Raw genomic sequence first — 17,296 nt, 5'->3', positions numbered from 1 at the left:
GAAACGCTTGAATAGAGATCAGCAGCATTTCACTTCGAAATCCTCTCTAGAGCTTGGGAGTTTTAACTGTTTCGGAGATGGTTCAGAAACGGGCAGAGAGTATTCATGTCTTTAATGATATTACAGTTGTACAGGTATGGGATCTGGGAGTTCCAGATAAGGGTTCTTTCTGTAATCAGAAGCACCTTTCATTAAGACTACAAAATTGAAACAGTAAAAAACCCAAAACGATGGAGTTTTCAGGATACAGGTATGGGATCCGTTATCCAGAAACCTCAGAATTACGGGAATGCTGTCTCCCCTAGGCTCCGTTTTAGCTAAATAATCCAAATGGTTTCCTTTTTCTCTGTAATAATAAAACAGTATTTTGTACTTGATCCCAACTATGATATAATTAATTCTTATTTTAAGCAAAACCAGCCTAAAGATCCATCATCAGGGAAACCCCAGGTCCTGAGCATTCTGGATAACAGGTCCGAAACCTGTAATAGATCCCATGCCTATACAGGGACCTGGGGCTTTTTGGATAACCGATCTTTCCATAATTTGGATCTTCATACTTGAAGCCTACTAGAAAATCATGTAAACATTAAATACACCCAATAGGTTGGTTTTGGTTCTAAGAAGGATTAATTCTATCTTAGTTGGTATCAAGTACAAGGTACTGTTTTATTATTACAGAGAAAAAGGAAATCATTTTTACATTTTAAAAAATTTGTGGAAAAAGACAAAGTATGTGGGGTCCTAAATTAAAAGGTGCAAAAAAGGAATGATTTTTAAGGGAAGAAATGCATAGGATATAGTTATAGAATTGTTTTGTATGGTTAACAAATCTCTTACAAAGCCTTCTTTTTTTATTCTTGATTTTTTTATATTCAATTTTGAAATCTGACACGGGGCTAGACATAATGTCAATTTCCCAGCTGCCCCAAGTCATGTGACTTGTGCTCTGATAAACTTCAATTACTCTTTACTGCTGTACTGCAACTTGGAGTGATATCACCCCCCTCCCTTCCCCCCCACAGTAGCCAAACAAAAGAACAATGGGAAGGTAACCAGATAGCAGCTCCCTAAGGGCTAGTCCACACGGGGAGATAGCGCCGCGTTTGCGGTCGCGGCGAGAAAGCGCCGCGACAGTCGCCGCGACCGGCGCAGGCGACAGTTTTGTATGGGCGCCTATGTAAAAACGCCTGTGCTAACCACACGAGGCGATGCGCTTTTCAACAGTCGCCTGAAAATGCCTCGCCAGGCTTTTTCAGGCGACTGTTGAAAAGCGCATCGCCTCGTGTGGTTAGCACAGGCGTTTTTACATAGGCGCCCATACAAAACTGTCGCCTGCGCCGGTCGCGGCGACTGTCGCGGCGCTTTGTCGCCGCGACCGCAAACGCGTCGCTATCTCCCCGTGTGGACTAGCCCTAAAACAAGATAACAGCTGCCTGGTAGATCTAAGAACTACACTCAATAGTAAAAACCCATGTCTCACTGAGACACATTCAGTTTCATTGAGAAGGAAAAACAGCAGCCTGCCAGAAAGCATTTCTCTCCTAAAGTGCAGGCACAAGTCACATGACCAGGGGCAGCTGGGAAATTGACAAAATGTCTAGCCCCATGTCAGATTTCAAAATTGAAAATAAAAAAATCTGTTTGCTCTTTTGAGAAATGGACTTCAGTGCAGAATTCTGCTGGAGCAGCACTATTAACTGATTCATTTTGAAAAAATGTTTTTTCCCATGACAGTATCCCTTTAAGCATTAGACTAATGTCCAAAAATGTTGCCTCTTTACATTCTGCAACTTCACCATAATTAGCCCATGCTAGAAAAGCATACTTAGCATAATTAGGCATTTCATTCCGGCAATGTGTCACTCGGAAAGTGCACATCAATGTATCACTGGGCAGGAGGGCTCTAGCTTGAAACCCAGATAAAAGCACTTTGTGTGTTCTACAGCAGTCAGTATGAATGTAGGTCATCCTTCTCTGCTGTTGGTGGGTATTGGTTGTGAGACAGGAGAACAAGTGAGGGAAAGCTTTCGTCTGATCTGCTCTGCTCCACTGTGTGTCCCTTGGGTGCCTCTGAGATCTTGGGGATTCTCCACCTTGCACTACACACTTTCTATGGATACTTTTATGTTTAAATAATGCATTGGCTTTTAATTAGGAGCAATGCAACGTCCTTGCTAAATTTGTATTCCTACTGTATTTTATTAAAGTTTACATAGACCTTCTATTGCAATGTTGTTTGCTGGATCAAAAAGATTCGTTATGGATTTTTAAAGGAGAAATAAACCTTTTATAGCAGTGTTGTTCCACCCAAATATTCCTGGGCTCCAACTCCTAAGATACCCCAAGTTACCCCAGGTTTAAGCACCTAAGTCCTGTAGCTGAAACCAGCAGCCCCATATATGCAAGAGGGTCCTCCAAAGAGAATCCTGCCTCCAAAATGTACACATGGCCCCCAACTCTCTGTTCCACATTGAAACGGGTTTCCTCTTTCTAGAAGAAACAAAAATAAAATAAACATTTTATAGCAATGTTGTTCCACCCAAATATTTCTGGGTTCCAACACTTAAGATACCCTGAGTTACCCCAGAAATAAATCTTTTATAGCAGTGTTGTTTCACCCAAATATTTCTGGGCTCCAACTCTGGGCTCCCTTCGTCAGCCCGCCCCTGAAACGTTACATCACAAGACTTGAATAAACACGCAGGGGTCCGCCCCGCTTCACATGCTGTTGAGTGTCTGGTGAATTTTTCGTCTCTATGTATATTGGAGAGGTGCCGACCTCTTTTCTGGACACCACGCTATTTGACTGGAGAGGCTGGGGAATCAGGAATCCTTTTTGTGAGTTCCAACTCATCAGATACCACAAGTTAGCCCAGGTTTAAACACCTAAGTTCTATAACTGAAACCAGCAGCCCCATAAATGCATTAAGCGTGTTTCTTCTTTCTAGAGCAGCAGTCCCCAAACGTTTTTGCACCACAGACCAATTTTTACAAGGACCAAGTGTGGGTGCATTTCAGGCTTACCAAAAAAACTGCATAGTAGTTGTCATTGCAATGGCGCATCAGGGAGCTGGGATTGCAGGTAATTAAGGCCTTTTTCATTGTTTTTGCAGCTGGAACCAGAGTTTGGCACAGGAACCCCTGTTCTAGAGCACTATAGACCAAATATTGCACAGTAATCTCCCTATGTTAGATGTTTTTGCATCTATAATTAAGCTTGGATTGTCTACTTTGGAGAGGTAGCGGGCAGAGTTGGGGACTACAGCAGAAAAGGCTTTTGTTCACTATATCGGCTTCTCTCCTCCTGCAGAGAAAACACAGATGGAAAAAACCCTTAATGCTGAATAAACAAGCTCAAGAATTGGAGGCACTGATGCTGAGGGAGACAGCCTTCCCGTAATTCGAAGCCTTCTGGATAACAGGTTTCCGGATAACGAATCCCATACCTGTACAGTAGGATAAACAGCATTTTTGTACTGTACTTTTACTTTAGAGGCATATATAAAAAATTATAAAGTATATACCTTATATTAAATTGACTGGGGGTGCTCTTCTGAGCACTTTTGCAATGAACATTGAATATTGTTTCTTTTGTTGTTTCAGTGATATTATCATGTGTTTACCGACACTTCAGGCTATGCTTCCTGCATCAGTAAATTAAGCTTTTGTTTAGGGGACACTCCTGTCGCACATTCATGATATTAACAGAGAACAACTGCTAATATCATAAAAACAATCGTTATCGCAAAAGTGCTCAGTAGAGCACCCTCAAGTGATTTTACATATGAGGGGACATTAGTTCCCTTTAAGTCTATAACAAATTCAACAACTTTATGTGTGGGTGTAAAATGGCCCTTGCTTGTTGGTGGTGGTTATGGGCCTGGATACATTGGCTCTTGGTGATTCTTCATTTCAGTGAGCTAGATATGCTCTGTGTTTCACTGTACCCTGGCCACAAATCCAATTGTGTGCACCTAGCTATTTACTTAATTGTATCACAATTGGAATCTCCTCCGATCAATATTCAGCTGCCTAACTAGAATCCTTGGAGCTCATTAAGCCTTTTAAAAGGAGATGCTAAAATTAGTGGCCGACGCAAACTGCACAGCATCGCAACATGCCAGGGAATTCCTCAGCCGCACAATCTGTCATGTGGAAAGACAACTGCTCTCCTAATGCTGCCTGGATACAGAGATTGAGGGCAGACAATATCATTAATTAAAGTCAGATTAAATGGCGTTTTCATGTTGCTGCTTGACCTCATGCACAGGGATGATGGCAGTTGCAGTTGTTTGTTGTTATCGCTGCTCATAACAGTTAAATAATGGCTCTGAAGCTCTGCTGTGGTTCTAAACTGAAGGCCCTTTCCTAAACCATTGCTACTTTTGGTTTATACACTGCTCTTTGATTGTTGGGCCTTATTCCTAAGGGCCAGGGGTGTTGCTAGGTTAGTGCACAGGCAGTCAGCTTGGGATTGGAGTCATTTTATTAAAGTAAAGTCTGCAAATTGTGCTTCCTGCACAGGGATGACTCATAGCAGCCAGCCTTCAGCAGAACATCTGATTTAACCCACTCCAAGCCTAAAAGAGAATCAAGCAATCCGACAGTTGACATCCCTTTCGAGTATGGGTTAGGGTTGCCACCTGGTCAGTACTGTATTTCATTGGCCTAGCTACTTTATCACCAGCATTTGCCTGTCCTTTCTCAACTCCCTAAAATGTTTCACTTCCAGACCCTACCTTGTAAACCCTCCATTCCCTCTCCAACTGCTTACATTCACTGACCTTCCCCTGCCCCGTCCATTTCCCACCCAATGATGTGACAGCCCTGCTCATTCCCCATCCAACAACATTAGAGATCTGTCCATTTCCCCTTCCTCCCCATGACACTGATGATTAGCACCTCCCCTGCCTAAAAAGCCAGTCACTTACTTGACTACAAGAAAAACAATGTAGTTCTCTATAAAAATATATTGCATAAAACAGCCCTGCTTCATCTAAATAAACCACTTTCATACAAATATACACTCCTAGCAGTACAGTGCCATTGGGTAACCCTGAATAGAAAATACTAATGAAATACTAAGGGCCGCCCCCTGGGATCATATGAGTCACGGTGCACACAAACAAACCAAGGGCACACATACATGCTAGGTCACATGAGCCAATTACAGAGTTCTGTCTTTTACTCCCCCCCCCACACACTTCTTCCTGTTACTGTTAGAGCTGCAGTATTTCTGGTCAGATGATCTTGAGGGACACACAGACCATCACAAAATGGTGGCTCATGGTAAGACATGTAATATTTACTGATTTCTATATATATATATCAACATGAGCTATAGGTAAACTTTGATGTACATTAATATTTTGAATAATATTTTTTTAGTGTAAAGTATCACTTTAAATTTGCCTGTGCGTGATCACCTTAAGACTCACAATATCTTGTTTAACTGATCACTTCAGAATGATGAGTTTCACCAACGATTCAGTCCCTATCAAATGCATATCACTGTTGTCAAGGAAACTATTCAGGAGGGACACGTTGCTATATGTTACTTACTTATTATGGAATATTAGATGCAACGTTATAGAATATCTGGTCGTGTATCTTTGTATAATCCAGTTTAAGCACAGATTAATGTTTATATATTATATTATACTACAGGTATGAGACCTTTATCCAGAATGCTTGGGACCTGGGGTTTTCAGATTAGGGGTTTTTCCATAATTTGGATCTTCTTACTTTAAGTTTACTAAAAAATCATTAAAGGGGTTGTTCACCTTCCAAACACTTTTTTCAATTCAGTTGTTTTTAGATTGTTCCCCAGAAATAAAGACTTTTTTTCAATTACTTTCCGTTATTTATTTTCTACTGTCAAAGTTTAAAGTTGAATGTTGGTGTCTCTGGTGTTTGAGTCTGGCAGCTCAGTAATTCAGGTGCAGTAATTGCAACATTTAGTAGATCCATTTCTCAGCAGCATCTCTGGCGTATTAGTAACTATTGTATCAATTATTGTAACAGCTGCCTGTAAGGGTAGGGCCACACTGGGCGTTTCGGGGAGATTTATTCGCCTGTCGACTAATCGCCTAGTCTTTGCGGCGATTAGTCAGCGCAGTCAAACTCCTGCGCTGGCTAAAATGAAAAATCTACGTCGCTAATCACACGCGGCGATTCGTTTTCCGAAGCAGCCCGAAGTTGCCTGGAAACTTTGGGCGACTTCGGAAAACGAATCACTGCATGTTGTTCACCTTTAAATGATGTAGAGAGTGATATTCAATTTGCAATTGTTTTTCTTTTTTGTTATTTGTGGTTTTTGAGTTTTTTTATTCAGCAGCTCTCCCAATATGCAGTTTCCGCAATCTGGTTGCTTGGATCCAAATTACCCTAGCAACCACGCACTGATTTAAATAAGAGATTGGAATATGAATAGGAGAGGGTCTGAATGGAAAGATGAGTAATAAAAAGTGGCAATAATAAATGTATAGCCTTACAGAACTTTTGTTTTTTTAAATGGGGTCAGTGACCCCTACGTGAAATTTGAATCAGAAGAAGGCGAACAATTCAAAAATGTAAAAAATTAAGACCCATTGAAAAGTTGCTTAGAATTAGCAATTCTAAAGCATACTAAAAGTTAACATAAAGGTGAACTGCCCCTTTATGGTGGCCATACATTGGCCGATCCATGATATAACCACCGTTCATTTGGAAAAACTGAACCGTAGGAAGTTAAGAGGAATGGTGGCTCCTCATCACACATGGGCCTACATGGTGCAACGGCAGAAAAACATTCAAAGTTGCTTGATCATCCTCCTGCCAGTATGTATAGATTGTCTTCTGCTGAATCCATGCTTCTGTTGAAGGAATGATGGTAAAATGGAAAAGCCCTTCTTACAGGCCCTAGTGTTCGATTATTTGTCTTTTTAGCCTGGAGATTCCATTGCTTCCCTATTGATCTGACACTACATGTCTATACTGTTGTTCTCCAGTCATTTGGAAGCACTGTACTCCATTTAGAAGTGACTGGTGAAACAGCTCAGTCAATGGTTGTATTGAATGTATGAGCACCTTTAATGCGTTCAGTTGCATCCTATCTAGGATCAAAGACTTTCCTACTGTTAATAGGAGCAGCTCTAGCAGAAATCCCCTGCACTAAATGTATTTTTCTCTGTTCTTCGCTTTCATTTGTAAAAATTTAGCAAAAATAATGACTAAAGTGGTTTTTTTTTTAAAATCTTCTCTATCTTAGCCTTGATGCAAAATGTCTGATGCTCAACGATGCGTCTTGGTCTACTGAGACAATACCTTACAGTACAGAGTATGATCCATTGCCTTATATAGAGTAAAATACATACAGTAATTGCATGAGGGTCATTTCATGTAAGCTTATCTTACTGGGCAGTGGCGTAACTAGTATTATTCAACAGAAACAGCAGCACTCCGGTAGTTTGAAAAAAAAGTGAAACTTTACTTAAAAGTGCCTCAAGGCAACGTTTCGGGCCCATACGACCCTATATCAAGCACTTTAAGTAATGTTTCACTTTTTTTCAAACTGCCAGAGTGCTGCTGTTTCTGTTGAATTGTGTCTAACTACCCTGGCAGGGGGTACAGCGCGCACCTGGGGTTACAAAGAGCCTATTCCTACTCTTGAAGCACACATGAATTGAATCAGGCGTAACTAGTACTGGGCCCTGAAGCAAAAACTAGGGATGCACCAAATCCAGGATTCGGTTCAGGATTTGGCCAGGATACTGCCTTTTTCAGCAGGATTCAGATTCAGACTAACCCTTCTGCCCGGCCGAACCGAATCCAAATCCTAATTTGCATATGCAAATTACATAGTTACATAGTTAAATCAAGTTGAAAAAAGTCCATCAAGTTCAACCCCTCCAAATGAAAACCCAGCATCCATACAGACACCCCTCCCTACTTTCACATAAATTCTATATACCCATACCTATACTAACTATAGAGTTTAGTATCACAATAGCCTTTGATATTATGTCTGTAAAAAACATCATCCAAGCCATTCTTAAAGGCATTAACTGAATCAGCATCACAACATCACCCGGCAGTGCATTCCACAACCTCACTGTCCTGACTGTAAAGAACCCCCTACGTTGGTTCAAATGAAAGTTCTTTTCTAGTCTGAAGGGGTGGCCTCTGGTACGGTGATCCACTTTATGGGTAAAAAGGTCCCCTGCTATTTGTCTATAATGTCCTCTAATGTACTTGTAAAGTGTAATCATGTCCCCTCGCAAGCGCCTTTTTTTCAGAGAAAACAACCCCAACCTTGACAGTCTCCCCTCATAATTTAAGTCTTCCATCCCTCTAACCAGTTTAGTTGCACTTAGTCTCTGCACTCTCTCCAGCTCATTTATATCCCTCTTAAGGACTGGAGTCCAAAACTGCACTGCATACTCCAGATGAGGCCTTACCAGGGACCTATAAAGAGGCATAATTATGTTTTCATCCCTTGAGTTAATGCCCTTTTTTATGCAAGACAGAACTTTATTTGCTTTAGTAGCCACAGAATGACACTGCCCAGAATTAGACAACTTGTTATCTACAAAAATCCCTAGATCCTTCTCATTTAGGGCAGGACTCCATGGACGCTTCCAGTGCTATCCGACGCGCTGTGCAAAAACGCAGGCGTCACGTCGAATGCGACGGAAATAAGGTAAGTAATGCTATTGTCAGATTGTGTCGCATTGTTGATGCATCCGACAGTCGTGTCGCGTTGCATCAACAATCGTCCATGGAGTCCTGCTCTTAAGGAAACTCCCAACACACTGCCATTTATTGTATAACTTGCATTTATATTATTTTTGCCAAAGTGCATAACCTGCATTTATCAACATAGAACCTCATTTTCCAGTTTTTCAACTTAGACAAATCACTCTGCAAAGTGGCAGCATCCTGCATGGAACCTATAGTTCTGCACAATTTAGTATCATCTGCAAAAATAGAAACAGTACTTTCAATGCCCACCTCCAGGTCATTAATAAACAAGTTGAAAAGCAAGGGACCTAGTACAGAGCCCTGCGGTACTCCACTAACAACATTAGGAGTGGGGAGGGAAATCGCGTGACTTTTTGTCATAAAACAAGGAAGTAAAACATGTTTTCCCCTTCCCACCCTTAATTTGCATATGCAAATTAGGATTTGGTTCGTTGCTCGGCCAAATTTGGGATTTAGGGGTTTGGTTGAATCCAAAATAGTGGATTCCGTGCATCCCTACTAAAAACGTCTAGAGGTTGACCTGTTTTACCAGTACAGGTGTAGGATCCATTATCCAAAAACGTGTTATCCAGAAAGCTCTGAATTACATAAAGGCCATCTCCCATACACCAAATGTTCCAATTTTTTTAAAAAAATGATTTCCTTTTTCTCTGTAATAATAAAACAGTAGCTTGTACCTGATCCAAACTAATATATAATTAATGCTTATTGGAAGCAAAACCAGCCTATTGGGTTGATTTAATGTTTACATGATTTTCTAGTAGACTTAAGGTATGAAGCTCCAAATTAAGGAAAGATCAGTTATCTGGAAACCCCCAGGTCCCAAGCATTCTGAATAACAGGTCTCATACCTTTACTTATTGAAAATGTATATGAATTAGGGCCTCATGGGGCCCATATACTTTCTGGGCCCCCCTCCAGCTGCTGGGTCTGCTGTAGTTATGCCCCTGTTACTGGGTCTTCTTAGCAACACTCACCTCTTTATTTGATTAGAAAAAGTCAGTCTGGTTTATATGCTGCTAGGGATTCCCAGGGGCTCATTTGTCAGCCTATCTGCATCCAGCCAATCCTTCCCACTGGAGTGGGAACAGGATATATTATTGTAATTTTAATGGTCATGTCTGGTACATTGATATAAATTACAGAAGTAGAAGCTGACATAGTACTATTTAGGGCAGAGACAGACGAGAAGATTCGGGGAGATTTACTCGCCGGGTGACTAATCTCCCCTAATCTTCTAGTCTGTCTCTGTCCTAAAGGGGTAGGACACATACAGCAACCTTTCAGTTGGTCTTCATTTTTTTATTTGTTACAGGTTTTTGATTATTTACCTTCCTCCTCTGATTCTTTTTATTTTTCAAATGGCGGAGGGGGAGGTCACAAATCCTGGTGGCCGAAATTGTATTGCTCTGTGAAACTCCAATTTAATTGTTAGTTTATATTAATTATCTTTCTATCAAGTTGCTGAAATTCTAACCTGCAGCTAATTGCATATTGTCTCAGAATATCCCTATCTACATCATACTAAGGGGGTTATTTATTAAATCCCGAATGCCAAAAAAACCCCAAAAGTTTTGTTTTTTACTATAAAATTTAACTTTTTATGGGGAAAAAAACCACAAATTTTTAGGTATTTATTATAACCCGAGGATGGAAAAAATCAGAATCCAAAAAATCTGTCATCTCAGACCTGCCGAAGTTGCATATAAGTCTGTCCCAAAGATATCTTGATCTGCGATGGGTTTCTTGCAATAATCCGGAGGTTTTGTGGTTTTCGGGCACAAATCAGAAAGAAGATTTTTCAGGTGGAAAATTGAAAAATTTGTAGGATTCGTTATTTTCCACAAAATTTTCAGGAAAGTGTATTGATAAATAAGGAGAAAAAAACCCATTCGGATTTGGTCTGAGTAGTTTTCAGAAAATATTGAGATAAATTCGGACTTTGATAATTGGGCCTCTTAAAGTCAATTTAAAGCTGAATTACACCTTTAATATCTATCGGTCATCTATCTATCCATCCATTATCTCTGTCTATTATCTTGCTCTCTCTCTATCCATCATCTATCTATGCATTATCTATCTATCTCTGGGGCAAATAAACTAAGATGCGAAGTTGCGCCAGGCGCAACTTCGCCGCACTTCGCCAGGCGTAGTTTCGCCAGCGCTCCGCAAATTCACTAAAATCCGAAGTTGCGCTCAGGGGTAGCGTAAGGTTGCGAAGTTGCGCTAGCGTTGATTCGCTATGTAAAGCGAAGTTACGCTAGCGAAGGCTAATTTGCATACGGCGCCAAATTCAAATTTCAATGGAGTAATACGTATCAGCACTACAAATGCCAAGAAAACCTTCAAATCATCAAATAAAAATTGTATTTTGCCCTACACATGTGCCCACTGTCTAGGTAAGTTGCCATGAGTCAGGAAATGTAGGGGGGAAGGAGGGGAGCCCCAAAAATTTTTTCGATCTTTTTCAGCCTATCACCCATAATGTAGAAAACACACCAGCGTTTTTTGGGACTTAGAAAAAATTTTGACTTTTTTTTTAAACAATCCCTATCTACTCTATTGCGCTTCGCCAGGTCTGAGGTGGCGAAGGAAGTCTAGCGTAAAAGGTAGCGTTCAGTACACTGCGCAAATTAGTGAATTTGCGTAGTTACGTCGCAAGCGAAAATTCGCCAGGCGTAAGGTTGCGAAGTAACACTAGCGAAACTACGCCAGCGTTCGTTAGTGAATTTGCGCAGTAACGAAAATGACAGATGCTAGCGTTCGGCGCTTAGTGAATTTGCCCCTCTGTGTCTATCCATCTATATATCCACTATCTATCGTATTTCTATCTCTGTTTCTCTCTCTGTCTATATGTATCTATCCATCTATTTATCCATTATCATCTTTCTGTCTCTATCCATCTATCTATCCATTATCTATCTATCTCTGTTTCTATCTATCTATTTATCCACTATATATAGTCGTTTTATCTCTGTCTCTATCCATCCATCTGCCTATATATCTGTTAATCTATTCCTCTCTGTCTTTATCTATCGCTCTACAATATGTTCCAGTGCTGTACATCACAGGTAAAGAGGACACTGCTAAGAAGAGCTTATTGGGACATAAAGGGTCATTATGTTATTTAGACTCAAATCCGCATGGCTTCTACCAATAATTCAGTGTTTTTTCCCATAATTCTAGAGTCAGTCAGTGTCATTTGCATGAAAACAAATGCCAAGACGCGGGCATGACGGATGTAAGTTATAACCAACATCAGGAGTTCACATTTCTGTTTTTATGATGAAATAACATGAAATATTTATAAATTTCTGCATGTGATTGTTTGGGTGCAGGTCTGCTGTGCCTATTGACACAAGCCACTGTGGGTGGTGGTAGCTCCAGGGTTCGCTTGCACCAACAAACACAATCGTATACACATTCAGCAGAAGAGAGTGGACAGTCGCTATGGGACTTAGTGCAACTATACAGAAGTCCAAGAACCATTTGTAATGTTGGTACGTGCAACAGTTGTGTTCATTTTAGCGTGACCGCACTTGCGGCTGCATTAGTAATAGAGCTCAGTTCTGAGCTTCGAGCCATGAAACAGTTACCCTGCACCCTGATCACATGAGCAGTTACACTAAACTATCCATTATAATCACAGACTTGTGGTTCAATAAGCACCTGCAGATAAGTCTCAAACCCCCAAGAGCTGACGGACGAGTCCTATTGATGTCTGTGTTTTGCCAGCTAATCTCTTCAGACATTGTATGGATCACTTCATCCCTCAACATGACATTTTGATGTACCTGTGGGAATTAGGGAAAGAGAACTTGAACATCCCAATTCTTGTTAACTGTATGGGATCTGTAATTCAGAATGCTCGGGACCCGGGTGTTTATTGGATCTTCATACCTTAAGTCTACTAGAAAATCATGTAAACCCAATAGGCTGGCTTTGCTTCTAATAAGGATTAATTGATCTTGTGATCAAGTACAAGCTACTGATTTATAATTACTGAGAAAAAGGAAATTACCTTTTAAAATTTGGATTATTTGGATAAAATGGGGTCTCTGGGAGACAGGTTTTCTGTAATTCAGAGCTTTCTGGATAGAAGGTTTCCAGATAATGGATCCCATACCTGTAATGGTTTAATTGACCTTGGCTTTAGATCCTCCATCCTACTTCCGATGTGCAGTTGGAGCAGGACCAGGGTTGGGGTGCAAGGAGGTGGAGCACAGCACAAGGCCCAAAGGAACTTGCACTCAGAGATACTGTTTGCACTAAGAACCATTGCATTTATCCTTCCCCTCATACCAAATAGTGCCCAGGTGCACCTATTGAATCTGCGGAACCCTGGAGTTACCTCTACCCTGAATTATTATGTGGCAAATTCACAGTTCCACCACTGGCTTGTGTCTATAGGCTCAGCAAATCACATGCAAACTTCATTTAAATGAAACGTGCCAGAAGTTATGGTTGCAACTTGCATCTGATTCACATGCATTGCATTTGTTTGGAAATATTAGCCACAATTGCAGCTGATGCAACTCCCATCTGCACTGGAATTAAGGTGAAAAATGCTGCATTATGTCTGGGTTGTTCAAAAACAAAAAATGGTGCATTATGTCTTAAAGGGGTTGTTCATCTTTAAATTAACTTTTCGTATGATGTAGTTATTTAGATTTTTACTCGTCAGCTCTCCAGTTTGCAATTTCAGCAATCTAGTTTCTAGGGTCCAAATTACCCTAGTAACCATGCATTGATTTGAATAAGAGACTGAAATATGAATAGGAGGGGGCCTAAACAGAAAGATGAGTACAATATCAACTTTGTAGCCTTACAGAGCATTTGGTTGTTTTTTTTTTTTTAGATGGGGTCAGTGACCCCTGTTGGAAAGCTTGAAAGAGTCAGAAGAAAAAAGCAAATAAGAAAACTATAAAAAAGAAAAAATGGAGGCCAATTGAAAAGTTGCTTAGAATTAGACATTCTATAACATACTAAACGTTAACTTAAAAGTGAACCCCAAGAAAAACATAACCATTTGCAATCTAAAATTGCAATTTGCACCCTGATCCTTGTAGTCATGTTTTGCATGCAGCCAATAGGATGCACAAACCTGTTCCATTGTGGTTTTCACTTTATATAATTGCTCAAGGCTGGAAATGCAAGGCGTTGCTGTCATTACTGCGTAGGTGGCAAACAGCAAATCTGCTTGCACGAGTCTGTACCCTGGGATCTGGCAACAGGATTCAGATCTAATCCTTGGGAGACTTTTTATTTTGGGCACTTTTGCTGCTTCAGCTGCATGGTAATACGATTTTCTTCCACCTCTTGGAGGAAAGGAATTGCATTTTTACAGCTGTGTATTACATTTTAGTTGCTTGCTTGTACAATGAATATGGCTGCTAGTGTATTAAAACACATTATTGCTGTGTTAAAGGGGCAGTACAAGTTCTTGTTCCACATGCAGTAAATAGAGCTTGTCCTGAACACTCACAACAAAAGGTGTGGATCGTTTATAAGGAACTCATCACCCGTAGTTAATTAAAACTATATATATATATATATATATATATATATATAGTCTACCCTGGCTACCCCTATTTCTTGCCCTGTTATTGACCCTTACTGGGGGGTAATTTATTAAGTTTCGAGTTGTGTTTTCCATAAAAATGTGAGTTTTCAAGTTGATTTTTTTGGTCAAAATTCGGGTTAAAAAAAACTAAAATTTTTCCAGTTTTTTGAAAAAAAATTGAGATTTAACAGCTCAAATCCGAAAATACACCATCTAAAAACTGTCATGGTCATGTAGGAGTCAGTGGCAGATGTCCCTTTTACCATTTAAAGATGTTAATAAACTTAATGTTCTAGTTTTTGTTTTTTTTTGGATGGTTTTGTCTGAAAACTTGAATAATTCAAGCAATTTCAGTTTTTTTCCCGTGGAAAACACAATTAATTAATTTGTGTTTTGCAACTCGAACTCGCAGAATTGTGGGGTTTTTTTCGTCCGAGTTTTTTCTTTTTAAATAAGAAATCATTCGAGTTGTGAGTTCATTCGAGGTATACAAAACTCAAAAATTCTGACATATACCCATCTCAGTTTCTGCTCCTAACTATTATAGGTGCTCTCCGCTAAAATGTGTTTCAGGTGGTAGATATGACACATTATGGTCTCTTGTAGAGCAGACGTTTGCACTAAGGTTCCACTGGACGTTAAAGGAGAATTCAAATGGTAACATAAAAAAACTCTACCCCCCTACCCTACGTAGACCCCCTCCCTCTTCTCCCCCAGCCTACCTGGTACCCGGGGCATGCTTTTGGCGCATGTACAGTTGTTCAGGACGGGAATATTACTCCAACTGCACATGCTCTTCCAAATTTTAACAAAGAAGATGGCAAGAGGACAAAATCTGCACCGAGGGGTAAGGAAAAAGTTAGGGGCATTTGCCCCGGGTACCAGGTAGGCTGGGGGAGAGGAGGGAGGGGGTCTACGTAGGGTAGGGGGGTAGGGGTTTTTTATGTTACCGGTTGAATTCTCCTTTGGGTTGAAATGCTTCCAGATATATACCTGGCAGAGATTCCTCCTTCGTTCTGTCACTCAACCTCTCTTGCGTTCTCTTCTCTGTTACGCCTTCTGTCACAGTTTTGGAATAGCGCTTCCTTTTTGAAATCCAGGGTAAGGCTCAAAAATATTCCTGGAGAAGTAACAATGACAATTAATACCATGTTTACTAAATGTTAGACGTGTTGCAGCAGTGGTGTCCAATATGTGACTCTCAGGCTGTTAGGGTGAGGATACTAGTATAGGTATTGGACCTATTATCCAGAATGTTCCCGAACTGGGCTTGCTAGATAACTGATCTTTCCGTAATTTGGATCTTTATACCTTAAGTCTACTAGAAAATCATGTAAACATTAAGTAAACCCAATAGGCTGGTTTTGCTTCCAATAAGGATTAATTATATCTTAGTTTGGTTCAAGTACAAGCTACTGTTTTGTTATTACAGAGAAAAGGGAAATATTTTTTAACAATTTGGATAAAATTGAGTCTATGGGATATGGCCCTTCTCTAATTTAGAGCTTTCTGGATAACGGGTTTCCGGATAACAGATCCCAATGCCTGTATATGACGTTCAGCTAAAGGTAAAGTCTACATGGCCCAGGTCTTCCTTTCCTTCCTCTTTTATCACTACCTTCCTTCTCTTTTATGGAATTTCATTGAAAGTTCACTGTCACTTTGTTTATAAACTGGACTTTTCAGCTGTTGTCCCTGATTCTCCATGAAGCTGAGGAACTGTAGCAGAGCTTTGGTACTTGTATTAAGCCTCTAAAGTGAATGATGAAAACGCTAGCAGTGGTTTTCTGCATTATAAATACACTGGCAGAAGGATTAATTATAGCCAATAAGCCAATGCCTATAGTAGGTTATAATTATGTGTAGTTCCATAGTGGTGGAAATAAGGTGAAGATCACAATATGGTATTAGAAGATTCCCGCTTAGTCATCTATTTAACAGGATGATTGGACCCATTTAAATTGATTTTACAGTATACCGCAGACCCTTTTATGGTCAAGCAAGAGGCAATCTGTCACATCAACATTTTTACAAGGGCTTTAATGAGATTGATCTGTTGATGTTGAAAAGATCATGCAAGCTAGTGGGGCATAAAACACCGGGACAGCCTTAAACAAAGCTCGTCTATCCTTTATCAAAAAGCCAATCAGAGGGCTGTGCACTATATGGCTAATGTATAAATACCTTAGTAATAGAGACACCTTTATTACCTTCCAGGTGCATATTGAGAACACAAAAGGGGACACTGGCAGTGGTTTTCAGCTGTCGAACACAATATACTCTCCATGTTGCTGAGTAACATAAAAAAAAAGCTAATCAATATAATTGTATTATTTCTGGAACCTTTGAGAGTATTTCAATTCACTTTAATCCAGTCTGGCCTTTCAGTTTAACCTCTATTGTTGCAGAAAAGCCGCAGAATTCCAGGACTGCTTAAGGGAGTGTAAACTGTTGTTTTTCCAGGGAAGGGTTAATGAACTGCTGATCCCTTTTCCTCTCTGGAGGATTTTGGGATCACTGTGGCAGATTAATGATCTGCTAATTATATAGTATGCTTTTCACATTTCATCAACTGACCCTTGAAAATTAAAAAAAAAGCTAAATATCGCAAATGAAAATGTGTGGACCCATCACAGAAATGTATAAGAATATTGCATTTATTTGCAGCATATGTCATGTTTATCACAGGTTGCCTCTGAAAAAAATGTTATCTGGGTCTGCATAGGAAACCTAGGGTATAAAACTGGAATTTAGGAAGGAAATCATAGAGAAAAATTTGGTCCTAAGAAACCTGGGAGTGAAATTGGGAATTAAAGCATGTGCAGGAAGGTTCAGTCTTCTTGAGGTGCAGTTGTTATTCTATTGACTTGGACCCTTAGCTGAGATCTTTCCAATGAGCAGACCCACTAAAAGGTACTTCATATCTAACCCATTATTGTATCTCATAGAGATCTGAGGCTGACAGAGATTCTTGGAATTACTGGAAAT

The 17,296-nt window shown here is 40.1% G+C and overlaps 1 protein-coding gene across 4 annotated transcripts in view; it reads left to right on the top strand.

Moving 5' to 3' along the window:
- syt12.L (synaptotagmin 12 L homeolog) overlaps positions 1-17,296 on the top strand; it is a 43,399-nt gene that overhangs the window by 2,368 nt on the left and 23,735 nt on the right. The window contains exon 2 of one of the 4 annotated variants that reach the window (XM_041589947.1): positions 11,802-11,816. The exons of 2 other annotated variants lie outside the window; for them this stretch is intronic. The gene's annotated coding sequence lies outside the window, so the exon portion shown is untranslated. Of the gene's footprint in view, positions 1-3,313; positions 3,426-11,801; positions 11,817-17,296 lie in introns of all 4 variants that reach the window. One more of the 4 variants, XM_041589946.1, reaches the window with a different exon arrangement.

Source organism: Xenopus laevis, chromosome 4L (genome assembly GCF_017654675.1).
Source record: "Xenopus laevis strain J_2021 chromosome 4L, Xenopus_laevis_v10.1, whole genome shotgun sequence".
Taxonomy (NCBI): Eukaryota; Metazoa; Chordata; class Amphibia; order Anura; family Pipidae; genus Xenopus; species Xenopus laevis.
This window is presented reverse-complemented; position numbering and strand designations above follow the sequence as displayed.